Below are 10,602 nucleotides of genomic sequence, written 5' to 3'. Positions count from 1 at the left end.
CTGGCCTAATGGGGCGGACAAAGGAATACAAATAACTGGTTCATATCCAGGCTCTGCCATCAGCAATTGAAAGTTATCATCTGCTGGCTGCCTCGTGTCCCACTTGAAACGAATTTAGTGGTGTTACTTTAAGTGGGCAACTATCCACATCTCAAAAATGCCATCACAATAATAAGCACGTTTGTTGGCTGTTAATGAAGAGGCCAAGTGATGAACAGCCATTGGGACTGAACTACCTTTTTGTCACTGGAAATGGTGATCTTCCCAAAATAAAAGAATTACTAAGCCTGATGTGAATGGAGAGACTTCCTCGAGCTGAGGGAACTTTGGATAAGGCCCAGGCTGCAGAACTTGTCTTTGGGCTCTGTAATCCACGGTTTAGTATCTTATTTTCATTACGCTGAAATTACCTTTAAACCATGTGGGGTTTTTTTTACCTGATATGATCACCCTCAGCTATTTTAAAGTGGAAATAATACTAATAGCTATATATAGTTTCCCTCAAAACCAGCCAAAGCTACTTTACACGATTCATGCATCTGCGAGATACAGAGTTTTCTGTTCAACAATCACTCACATCAGTTTATCCCTGGAAACAAAAAGTGGAAACTTCTGCTAAAACCAGTTTGTAATTCAGGATAGTGAATTACCATAGTGGCTACTGTACCTCTTTTAAAAAATAAAAAGAAAAAGCAAATTCTGATAATGAATAGTTTCTTATGCGTGGTGAAGATAATGGCTGATTACCTGCTGATCATCAGCTCGCGCAATGGGTCATTGTTGTTGCTCATTACTTTTATTGAATGTGATGACTTGTCATCAAAGCCTATTGCAACAGTATGGTTGTTGCCTTGTGCTTGCACTGCAGGTTTAGGTCAGGTCTTAGTCATGTGCTCTTTTTAACAGAATAATAAATTTAGAAAGATGTCTGAATTTTGTGGGATGCCACTGACTAATCTTTGTGCAAGTAGATGCACAAGCAGACGAATAGCAAACTGAGTCAAGGGTCTATGAAGACTGTGATGTTATCAGTCAATATGCTGCAGCAACAAAAAGTTAAATGAAAATACGCATTTATATTCAAGAGGCTCAAGTAGGACCTCTTTGTTAAGGGATAGTAAAATTAATACTTTTACACTCATATATATTACACACCCACACACAGACATATAATGCACATACGGCGCTTAAACATCAATCATTTTGCTAGAATAATGCAGAAAAAAATCATTAACTCTCAGTGTCTCCGCTTAATATATGTCTAATACTTACCTATCTCACAGGAGTGTTGTGAGGCTTAATTAATTAGTGACTGTAAAGCACTTTGTGATCCTCTAATGAAAGGTGCTACATAGCACAAAGTATTATTAAAATCATTAGGACCACAAAAAAGCCCTGTGGAATTCCAGCCTACACTGTCTGTTGGGGTTGGGAGTGATCTTATTATTAAAAGGAGACCGTCAGACTAATTTTCATAATTTTTTCAAGATCTTTTTTCCCCCTTTGCTGTTGTGATAGCACGTTAGTAGCTAGAAATTTAATCTTATCATCTTAATAACATGCACTCATGTAGTTTGTTACTGCAGGGCTAGAGAAGAGAACAGGGCTTTGGCACTCATCTGGCTTTCCCTTTTAAGAAAAAAAAAAATTGAGAGACATATTTTGACACCTTCCCACACTCCACCCCACCAGGACAGCCGATCATGTGAGATCGCAGGATACTCACTATAGCCGCATGGGAAAATACTGCTGTGGTTTTAATTTCTCTCCTTTTTTTTTTCTTTTCCTTTCACAGAAAAAAAAAAAAAACAAGGCACAAAACAAAACCTAGCTTATTACATATAAATAGGCTACAAAGGCTGTCTGCTGTGCTTTTGATAAAAAACCCTTAAGTGTTCAAAGTGTCGGCTTCTATCAAGCACATAAAGTCCTAACCGATCTGGAGCCTTCTCCCCACTCTCCATATAACAATTGAGCAGCTGTAAGGCACACGAGCTCTGAAGCCAGAAAGCTCCTATCTTGAGAGAGTGAATTTCTGGGAAACCATCTCTGCAGCGGGCTCCGTCCCCGGAGAGCCACCCACACCCAGCCCTCCGCCACAGCCCGTGCCACCGGGCTGGCCCAGACCCGCGCCGAGCACAACCAGAAAGTCAACAAGCTAACCAGGACAGCCCAGAGTTCAAAAACCTGTATGTTTTCTAATTTAAGCATTTTCAAAAAATATAATAATCATCATCATCATCATCATCATCATCATCTGTAAATACACTGGAAATTCCAGGTGAAATTGCTGCCTTCACTGAAAATTAGATTACGTTAGATGCAAACTACCCCCTGACTCAGACACAGCAGTACAGGACTGGCTAAAGCTCCCATTTTTCCACCTTCCCTCATGGATATTGAACAGTGAAATGACAGAAAAGAGACATGTATAGCTTCACATCCCCACCATCTCTGGGTGGGACACAGAGCTACAGGCTTGCTTCTCTCCCAGCTTTGCTTGTGGTCCTCAGAGCAAGCCTGCCTGAAAACAACTGATACATGGTCCTAACCTTTCTCTGCTGAGAAGGGAAGAACAACCTCTTTTGTGTAAGGAACTCAAGAATCTGGCCCTAAAGCATGGGAGGGTAGAATAAACTTAAGACAAGCAACTCCCTTCAATAAGACCACCTCCTCCCCCTTGGCACCAGTGTCTTCAAATACACCATACAAGACAGGGAATGTCATGGCTCTAAGTAAGCGACAAACTAATTCCAAAGGACTTTTTAACCTACACATGCTTTTCTGCAAGCCCTAAAACTACATAGCCGCTCTTTCCTGCCTGAGATAGCTTAGAGTAGAACGTGCCACCTCATATCAGTAAAATTTGGCAGGATCAGACATTGTATTTGGTCAAAATGTATCTGCATGATATTCTACACTGTGCATGCTCCACTGAAATTATGATCGCTTCATAAATCTAGAAAATGTAAGGAGAAAATCATGCCTTATACATCATACTAGTAGAGCAGTATTATAGCAAAACACTGTTGTTTTTCACCTCCTCTCTTCCTCTTCTGCATTTTCAGACTCTTCAGTTTGGTCCCTGATCACCAATTTGCCAAGAGCTTTTTACAATTGTTTTTTTCCACAAAGTTTACAACAAAGAGACGTCTAAGTGAAAAAAAGCTGCGTCTGTTCAAGCTTGCTCCTTCCCATTTACATTTACTTTCCCAACATTGATAGTTCTCAAATCTCTGAAGGTGCACTTTTGGACATCTTAAATCCTGTTCAGCTACAAAATGTCATCACCTTCAAACAACTCTCATCAAATAAATCTCTTATTAAATCACATCAAATTAATTCAAAACGATCTTTCCTATTACCATATGCTTCAGAGCACAGCACATATTAGTAGTCATCTAGCCACTGAAATAAATCTAACCTTTTCTGTGGGTATAGACCAGACACTTGGTCATTTCAGAGAGTTTAGGAGTGGCATTTCAAAATAGATTGTTTGAACCTACTTCCAGGCACTTACTTCATTTTAAGCTCACTACCAAGGTAATCATGCAGACACTTTCAGCCGAAACTGCAGTCAAAAGGTGATTTGTCTAAAGAGGCGACACGGGGTGGAATATTATGGTATCTTGCAACCAAAATGAAGAATTCTACAATTGCTTCTTTTATTTAAGAGTGCTTGAGCATGGCAGTTGCTGCTCTGCATTTCTTACTCCCCTGCCGCAATGCTTGCTCCTACCGGACCTCCACTGCCATCCATCCAGGATGGGGGAGCGCGAGAAGGCAAAGATTGGCTTTGCCCCGGCTTCCAATCAAGCATCTAAAAATACTCGGTAAACATGACAACCTGTTAAACCTCAAAGAACCTTGCGAAACAGGAAAATTAATATCACTGCCATTTTACAGACAAATAAAACGATCTACAGAAAGGATGAAAAAATCAAGGTGTTCAAGGTGACATGCAGGCAGGGCTCTTAGCTCGTGACTGAACCCGGTTTCTCTTAATGTCCAGGCCCAAACCCCTCTCCTGTATGCTCTTCAGTAGGGAGAGCGTCACCCTAGCACTTGGCAAAAGGCCAAGATCCTGTAATTTAATAAGGTACAGAAAGAGCACCTCACACAAAAGTCTAAATGCTCCAATTTATCATGACAGTTATGGGATAAGCTGACATTTTATTTGTATGTAAATTAGTCTCCAAAACAGCATAAAAAGGCCACACTTTCAGAGAATATTGTGCCTTTGCTTCTCTGTTCTGCATTTATCTAAACTCAGCTTTGTGTATTAAAAATAGTTTAATTTTTATGTATTGATGCTGCTTTGCAGGCTCCCCAATCTGTTGTTATTGCACCACAGAGAGAATCCAGCCTGATTTGCTTACTGCAATGAAATAACTGACTTCTGCCAGGACTGACACCTCCTATGAGAGCCCTGCCATCCTCACTGAATCTTCTGGTTATTCTATTAATTTGCTGTCATTACACTTTATAGGATTGTAGAACATTCCCTATTAGATGAGACCAGAGGTCCATTTAGTCTGGTGTTCTGCCTTGGAGAACGGCCAATACCAGATCCTTCAAAGAAGGTTCAACTGCCTATGGACAGATACAGAATCACCTACCTCTGTGAAAAATAAATTGCTCCTAATCCTCAACACTTAGACAGTGGCTTACTTTCTGAAGAGTAAAAGGGTTTATAGCCCTTAATTATCTCCCATATTCTACAATTTGTTGTTAAATAAGTCTGTATATCTGCACTTCCTAGAAAAGTGTCCAATATCTATCTGAACATTACTACGATCCTGGTATCAGTGATTATCTTGTAGCTCTCACTTTACAATCTAATTACAAACTAAAAAAGAGTGAATATTTTAAGCATTTTGAATTTGCTTCTTGTCAATGGAGTAGAGTTTCCCCTCAATCTTGTACTAGTGAGAATCGAAGATCCTCTAGGCTGTGGGCGCATCTATCACATCCCCCTATTCATCCTGTCTTTAGGGTGAACAACCACTGTCTTTCCAAACTCTCTTCCAGTAGGTGTGGTGATCTCATACGTTTCAATTTCTTTTCAGCCTGAGTAAACCCAATGTTCTCTGTAATCCAAGTGTCCTTTGAAGACAATGGGAGTTTAGGGTTTGCAAATGACTCAGAACTGAATCTGAGTTGAGTGTACTGGCAGAGGCAAGCGCAGTGCTACCTTGAGATGATGAGTGAGGAATGAAGGTGACCTCCTGGCTCCTAGGCAAGAGCAATCAGGTATGGATACAAGTGGTGACTCATTTGTTCTCTTGCATTAAGAATACAATGGGCTGATCCTATTTCCCTTGAATGGCAAAAGCCCCACTGACTTAGAAAGAAGCAAGACTGAGATGTGTGGAAGCCCCACTGACCTTGAGAGAAGCAAGACTGAGATGTGTGGTTCCTTTCCGCCAGGTGAGGCCTGCGATATGAGAGAAAGGCATCAAAGTTCCCTTGCCCAAAACTTCAGTCAAATGGAACGAAAAATTATTTGGGAGAAGGGGATCAGATGGAAGGGAGAAAGAGGATGCTTTTGGCTAGAAAAGTTCCAGAAAAGTTCAAATAATTTTTTTTCCAAGTAGAGGCAAAAACCCCCAATTTGGAACGGGATTGAAATTTCAGCTGGATCAAAACTAAAAAGTGGGAAGGAGGCAGAAGACTACAGCCTGGACGTGAAACAGCAATATTAAATCATCACCGGAGAGGGCATTATTGTAGTAATTTTCCAGCCAGACTAGAATGAAGATTAACATGAGTTTGCAAAAATGCCCTTTTTTTTTTTTTTTTTTTTTTTTTTTAGAAAAAAATTGGCAAGAGTTTCCAGACACAAGTTACATAGGTAAGAGAGGGCAACCAAGGGCAACAGGAGTTGAGCCCACGTACATCAAAGCAGACTTTGGCTTTGGGTACCTATCCAAACTGAGCCTTCAAAGGTTCTGATGTTGCCCTATTGTTTAGCTTGAATCTTGTCTAAGCTTGCTCAGGAGAACCCACATTCAGAAGTATGGGAGAAGGGAAAAAGAACACACATTTTCCAAACTGTGATTTCAAAACAAAACAAAAAAATGTAAATCTACATGCTGCAGGGTAATACTGGTAAGCGTGGCTAGCTATTGTTGCTCCATGCTTTTCAATTTCCATATATTAGCATTCATTGCTGACATTATTAAATCCAAAGTTATTTGGATGCTTTGATCAGCAAATTGAATCTTGAGTCTATATATGATGTACCTATATTCACGTAAAGTTTACAAAACTATTATATTTCCCTATTCTAACTCTTCCCCCCACATGCTGTGAGTTTCCATATATCCCACAGCCATACATTCCAAACACAGACTATTTTATTTAGTAATATATTCAAGAATTTAGATAAAAAGAAAAGCAATGGAAAATGTTTGGCAATCTCTATATAAACAGTTTCTATACATTTGGGTTGAATCATCCAGTAAACTCTCATCTTGATATGCCTGCGACAGATAAAACTTTCATCACCAGTATGCCCTCTTGACTTGGAGGTCAGGATACAGGGGGATCCGTATTACAAAATCTCTTTTATTCTTTATGGCTATCACAAAAATTAACATTACATTAAATATAAGCAAGTCAGAATTTTGGCACTGATTTTCCACTCGGCACAAATAACCCCACTCGCCATTGTGAAGAGGGGGAGAAACAACAGCAGTGGCAACCACAACAAAAGAGTGGATTGTGTGTTTCCTACACAAAACGGAAAGCTGTGCCTATTCAAGAAATCTTGGCCATTTGTCAGAAATTAGAGAACTGACGTTGGAGCCCAATATTAGCTCCAGCCAAAGCAGTGGTGAATTACCTTGCCTTTGGAACCATCCCTATTAAGTAGGAAGGATTCTGTTGCAGCACATATCATATGGTCCTCATGCAGACTCAGAAACACTGAGCCACTTTCTTAAAACAAAACAAAGTAAAATGAAGGGGAAAAAAAAAAAAAAGACCAAAGTGAATGCAAATGGATTCACTGTGAGTGGTTTGTCTATTATTTGCCCTTTTTATCTCTTATTTATGTTTCTTTTTAAGCTGAGGGATGACGAGAAATGTCGACGAGAAAGCTACTTTTATAATGCCTCCACCGTAATGATTTGTTATGAAACTGCTTTAAAACAGAGAAGCATTTTTCAGGGAGCCGTAAGAATCGAATTCACGTATTCACTGAGGAATATGATTTCTGTTTTACCCGTTTCAATTCTGGTCAGAAATGGGGAAGGAAGGCGCAGAATAAAGAGACTCCTCGAGACTCTGCTGATGTGGCTTTGCAGCAGCTTCATGTAGCGAGCGCTGGCATTCCTTTAAAACTGGCAAGGGGTGCCAGCGTCAGCCTGTTGACTGCTGGATGAATATATATAGTGCAAATAACGCTGTTCTTGAATCAGTTTTTGCCCAACTCCCACATAAACTTTCCATGGGAAAATCTCATAATGCCTGCATAAGTGATTTTATGAATCTAGCTTTCAGCTTTTGATAGAAGATTTCTTACTCTACTGGCTTTGATTCTTTATTGCATGAAGGGGTAGTGCCAAAAGCCCTCACATTAGCCTCGACCATACAGACATCGGAAATTTAATTTAAACCTTGGCAATCTGCCAGGATCATAAAACACACACAAAAAAAGATTTTAAAACTGATTTTTTTTTTTCTGATCGCTAAATATGTAATTTCCACAAATGCAAGGACAACACAGGTTACAGAATCTGCAAGCTGCAATGTATAGACAAGAACTAAAACTACTGATAGGAGTTGAATAGAAATCTGCAGTCTGCAGAGAACAAACAGAAGTGGACAGTTGTTTTTGCCACTGAAGATACATTTTGAAATGAGTTGGACACTAACTGTATCTCTTGTCCATCAATAATACATCTAAATGTTCCTTTAAAAAATCTAGAAGAACTTCTCTAATAAAAAGTTACATAGAGGTACAACCACAGATTACACCGGTATTTCCATTCTCAAAAATCCCCTGAACGCAAGCGAGCCTTACCGCATTGCTCCTGTCTTCCTCCTCAGAGCTGCCTTCTTGGCACCTCAATTCCCAATCCGGTACCTCACCAGTTTTAAGAAATATCCAGCAATGATGTAGGGCTGATTTGTTGCACTGGGATATATCCCACAAAAGTGGAAAGCTTTTGCCGTGTTTTCACTTATAAAGAAAGCAACTTATTAAAGCAACTTCTGGGTTCACTGGCATCTTGGAGTCTAAAAAAAGTCCCAAAATTATTTGCAGAGGCTACAACAGCACCTTCTTTGAAGTAATGTTGCAACTTGTGCAAAGGAATTTGGGATGTACCTGAGATCTGAAGGTGCGGGCTACAAATTAACACAGCCAATTAGGTGGAGAAGCTGAGAGTCCAACACAGATGGGGCAAGATAACCACAACTGAATAAAAGGACTGCCAAATGTAAGCCAGTTGGCTGCGTATAGATCGTGTCATCCTGCTCAGCTAGCTGCTGCCCAATCAATAATCTGTTGCTGTTTGCTCTCCCCATGCCAATCAATCCGAGCTAGGGCTCCTTCTAATTTTCCAATCTAGGAATAGCTTCAGAACATCCACAACTGTTATTTCAAACAACCCAAGAGATAAATGTTTCATCCACACATCAGCTGCAGATTCTTCCCAAAATGGGACTAGTCAAGAGTAAATAATTACTCCTGTAAGAGTTTGATCTGATAAACCACAAGACAGAAGGCTGCAAAAGCGATCTTTGTACTATTAGCAGTCAGGAGAGAATCCAGCTTCTAAAATTACTTGATTAACTGATACAGGACCCAAAAACTGTGATAATTCTGTAGAGAATGTTTCACAATAGATATAGCCATTTTTTAGGGATTAGTATTAGCTATAAATTTATTATCCCCTGAAATCTGGTACAACTGGATTTATGCTCCAAAGATGCCTTGCTTTACAAGGAGCCAGAGATGAAATCAGACCCAATTAAATTTAAGCATCTCTTAAACAATTCTTTTGTTAAGCAGTATGTATTGAAAGAATACATGAGAGGAATTAGAAATTATCTTCATAACTTGTCCGTGGCTTCTCTTCTTGAGAGTAATGAGAACAGCCCAAGATCACACAGATACAAATCTTAATGTCATAAGACATTCGTATAACCATTTGTATGTAGATATCAAGATGAGTGTATATATGCATACATGACATAAAGAACAGAGACTGCAATAAACACAAGTCATGTATTTGTGAAGTAGCTGATACTTGGATCTTCTCCAGCATGAGAATGTACTGCTCAAACCAAACATAGACTTGAGTCTTCCTTTTTTTAAAAAATAACCCTTATATCATTGAATCCCACAGCATCTTGATAGGCCTTGGCACATTAATAGAAAAAGAATTACTCTTTATGACTCCCAGATCTAAAGCATTGATTTGATTTCCCATCCTATTACACACCAAGTTGTCGCAGCTCTGGATCTCCTTTGAATCTGAAACAAAAACACCCAACATCTCGTAACACTCGCTCTCCATCCACACACAGCAGAACCTACATATTGTTCCCGTTTTGCCTGCTCACAAGATGGCATGCTTGTCTCACTTCAACCCCACAAATAAGTCTGTATTACGCTCACAGCATCAGGGATAATTAAAGGTTGGGCACGGAGGTGGTAGCGCTGTTAGTGAGCAGCGCAACGCGCTCCCACACCACGATGGCACGGCGGGGCTGCATCCCCCTGCCACGCCGCGTACGCGCAGACCGGCTGGTTCTCGCTTCCCAAGCTCAAATGCAGGAAGCGGTGGGGGGCTGGAAACTGCAAACCCCAGAAGAAAAAAGTGTGGCTTCTTTAGCCCAAACTGAACTTTGTCTACCTAGAACGCTACTGGCATCTGAACAAGGGTAGTTGTGTAATCCGACAGTATGCTGTAATCTGAGCAACATACACACACTTGATTAGACTCTAAAATTACTGAAAATTACCATCTCCCATGCGCCTTTCTAACAGCTTGACATATCCATGCCTAATGTCTCATTATGCTTCGATTTGAATCATGACTGTAAATTACTGGAAATACAGAAGAAGAATGAGACATAAGATTGGGGGGGGGGGGGGGGGGGGGGGGCGGCGACGAGGATGCATTATAGAGAGACTGGACTTCAGAAACTTCCTGAAAATACTAAAATCAGCAACAAAAACATCATATAAAACTCAGAGAAACAGCAAGTCTACAGCAGATAGTGGAATAAAGATGACGTGCTGCAAACCCAGTCGTTCACTCATCAAAGGCAGAGAGAGTTAAGACTTGTTTGGATTTAAAGAAACATCCTTTTTTCTTTTTTCTTTTCTTCAAAGACAGGTGTGGGGAATAGAAACAATAGGAACATTGTTGTACCTATTGATTTTGCTCACATTCACTGTAAAAGGTTTGCGACAACAGAAAAGACACCACCTTTTGTTTTAGCTATAGCAAGAGTGTGCAGAGTCTAGGACTTTTGTTTATGTGGCAACTACACACATTTAATTGTACATACAGGCCCTTCAAATTAACCTGTGTCCTTTATACTGGTAACCAGCTGCTAATCACTTTCTGCAAATCCCTACAT

The sequence above is a fragment of the Fulmarus glacialis genome, unplaced genomic scaffold (assembly GCF_000690835.1).
Source record: "Fulmarus glacialis isolate BGI_N327 unplaced genomic scaffold, ASM69083v1 scaffold31265, whole genome shotgun sequence".
Classification (NCBI taxonomy): domain Eukaryota; kingdom Metazoa; phylum Chordata; class Aves; order Procellariiformes; family Procellariidae; genus Fulmarus; species Fulmarus glacialis.
The sequence above is the reverse complement of the archived record's forward strand: the minus strand, read 5'-3'. Positions refer to the sequence as shown.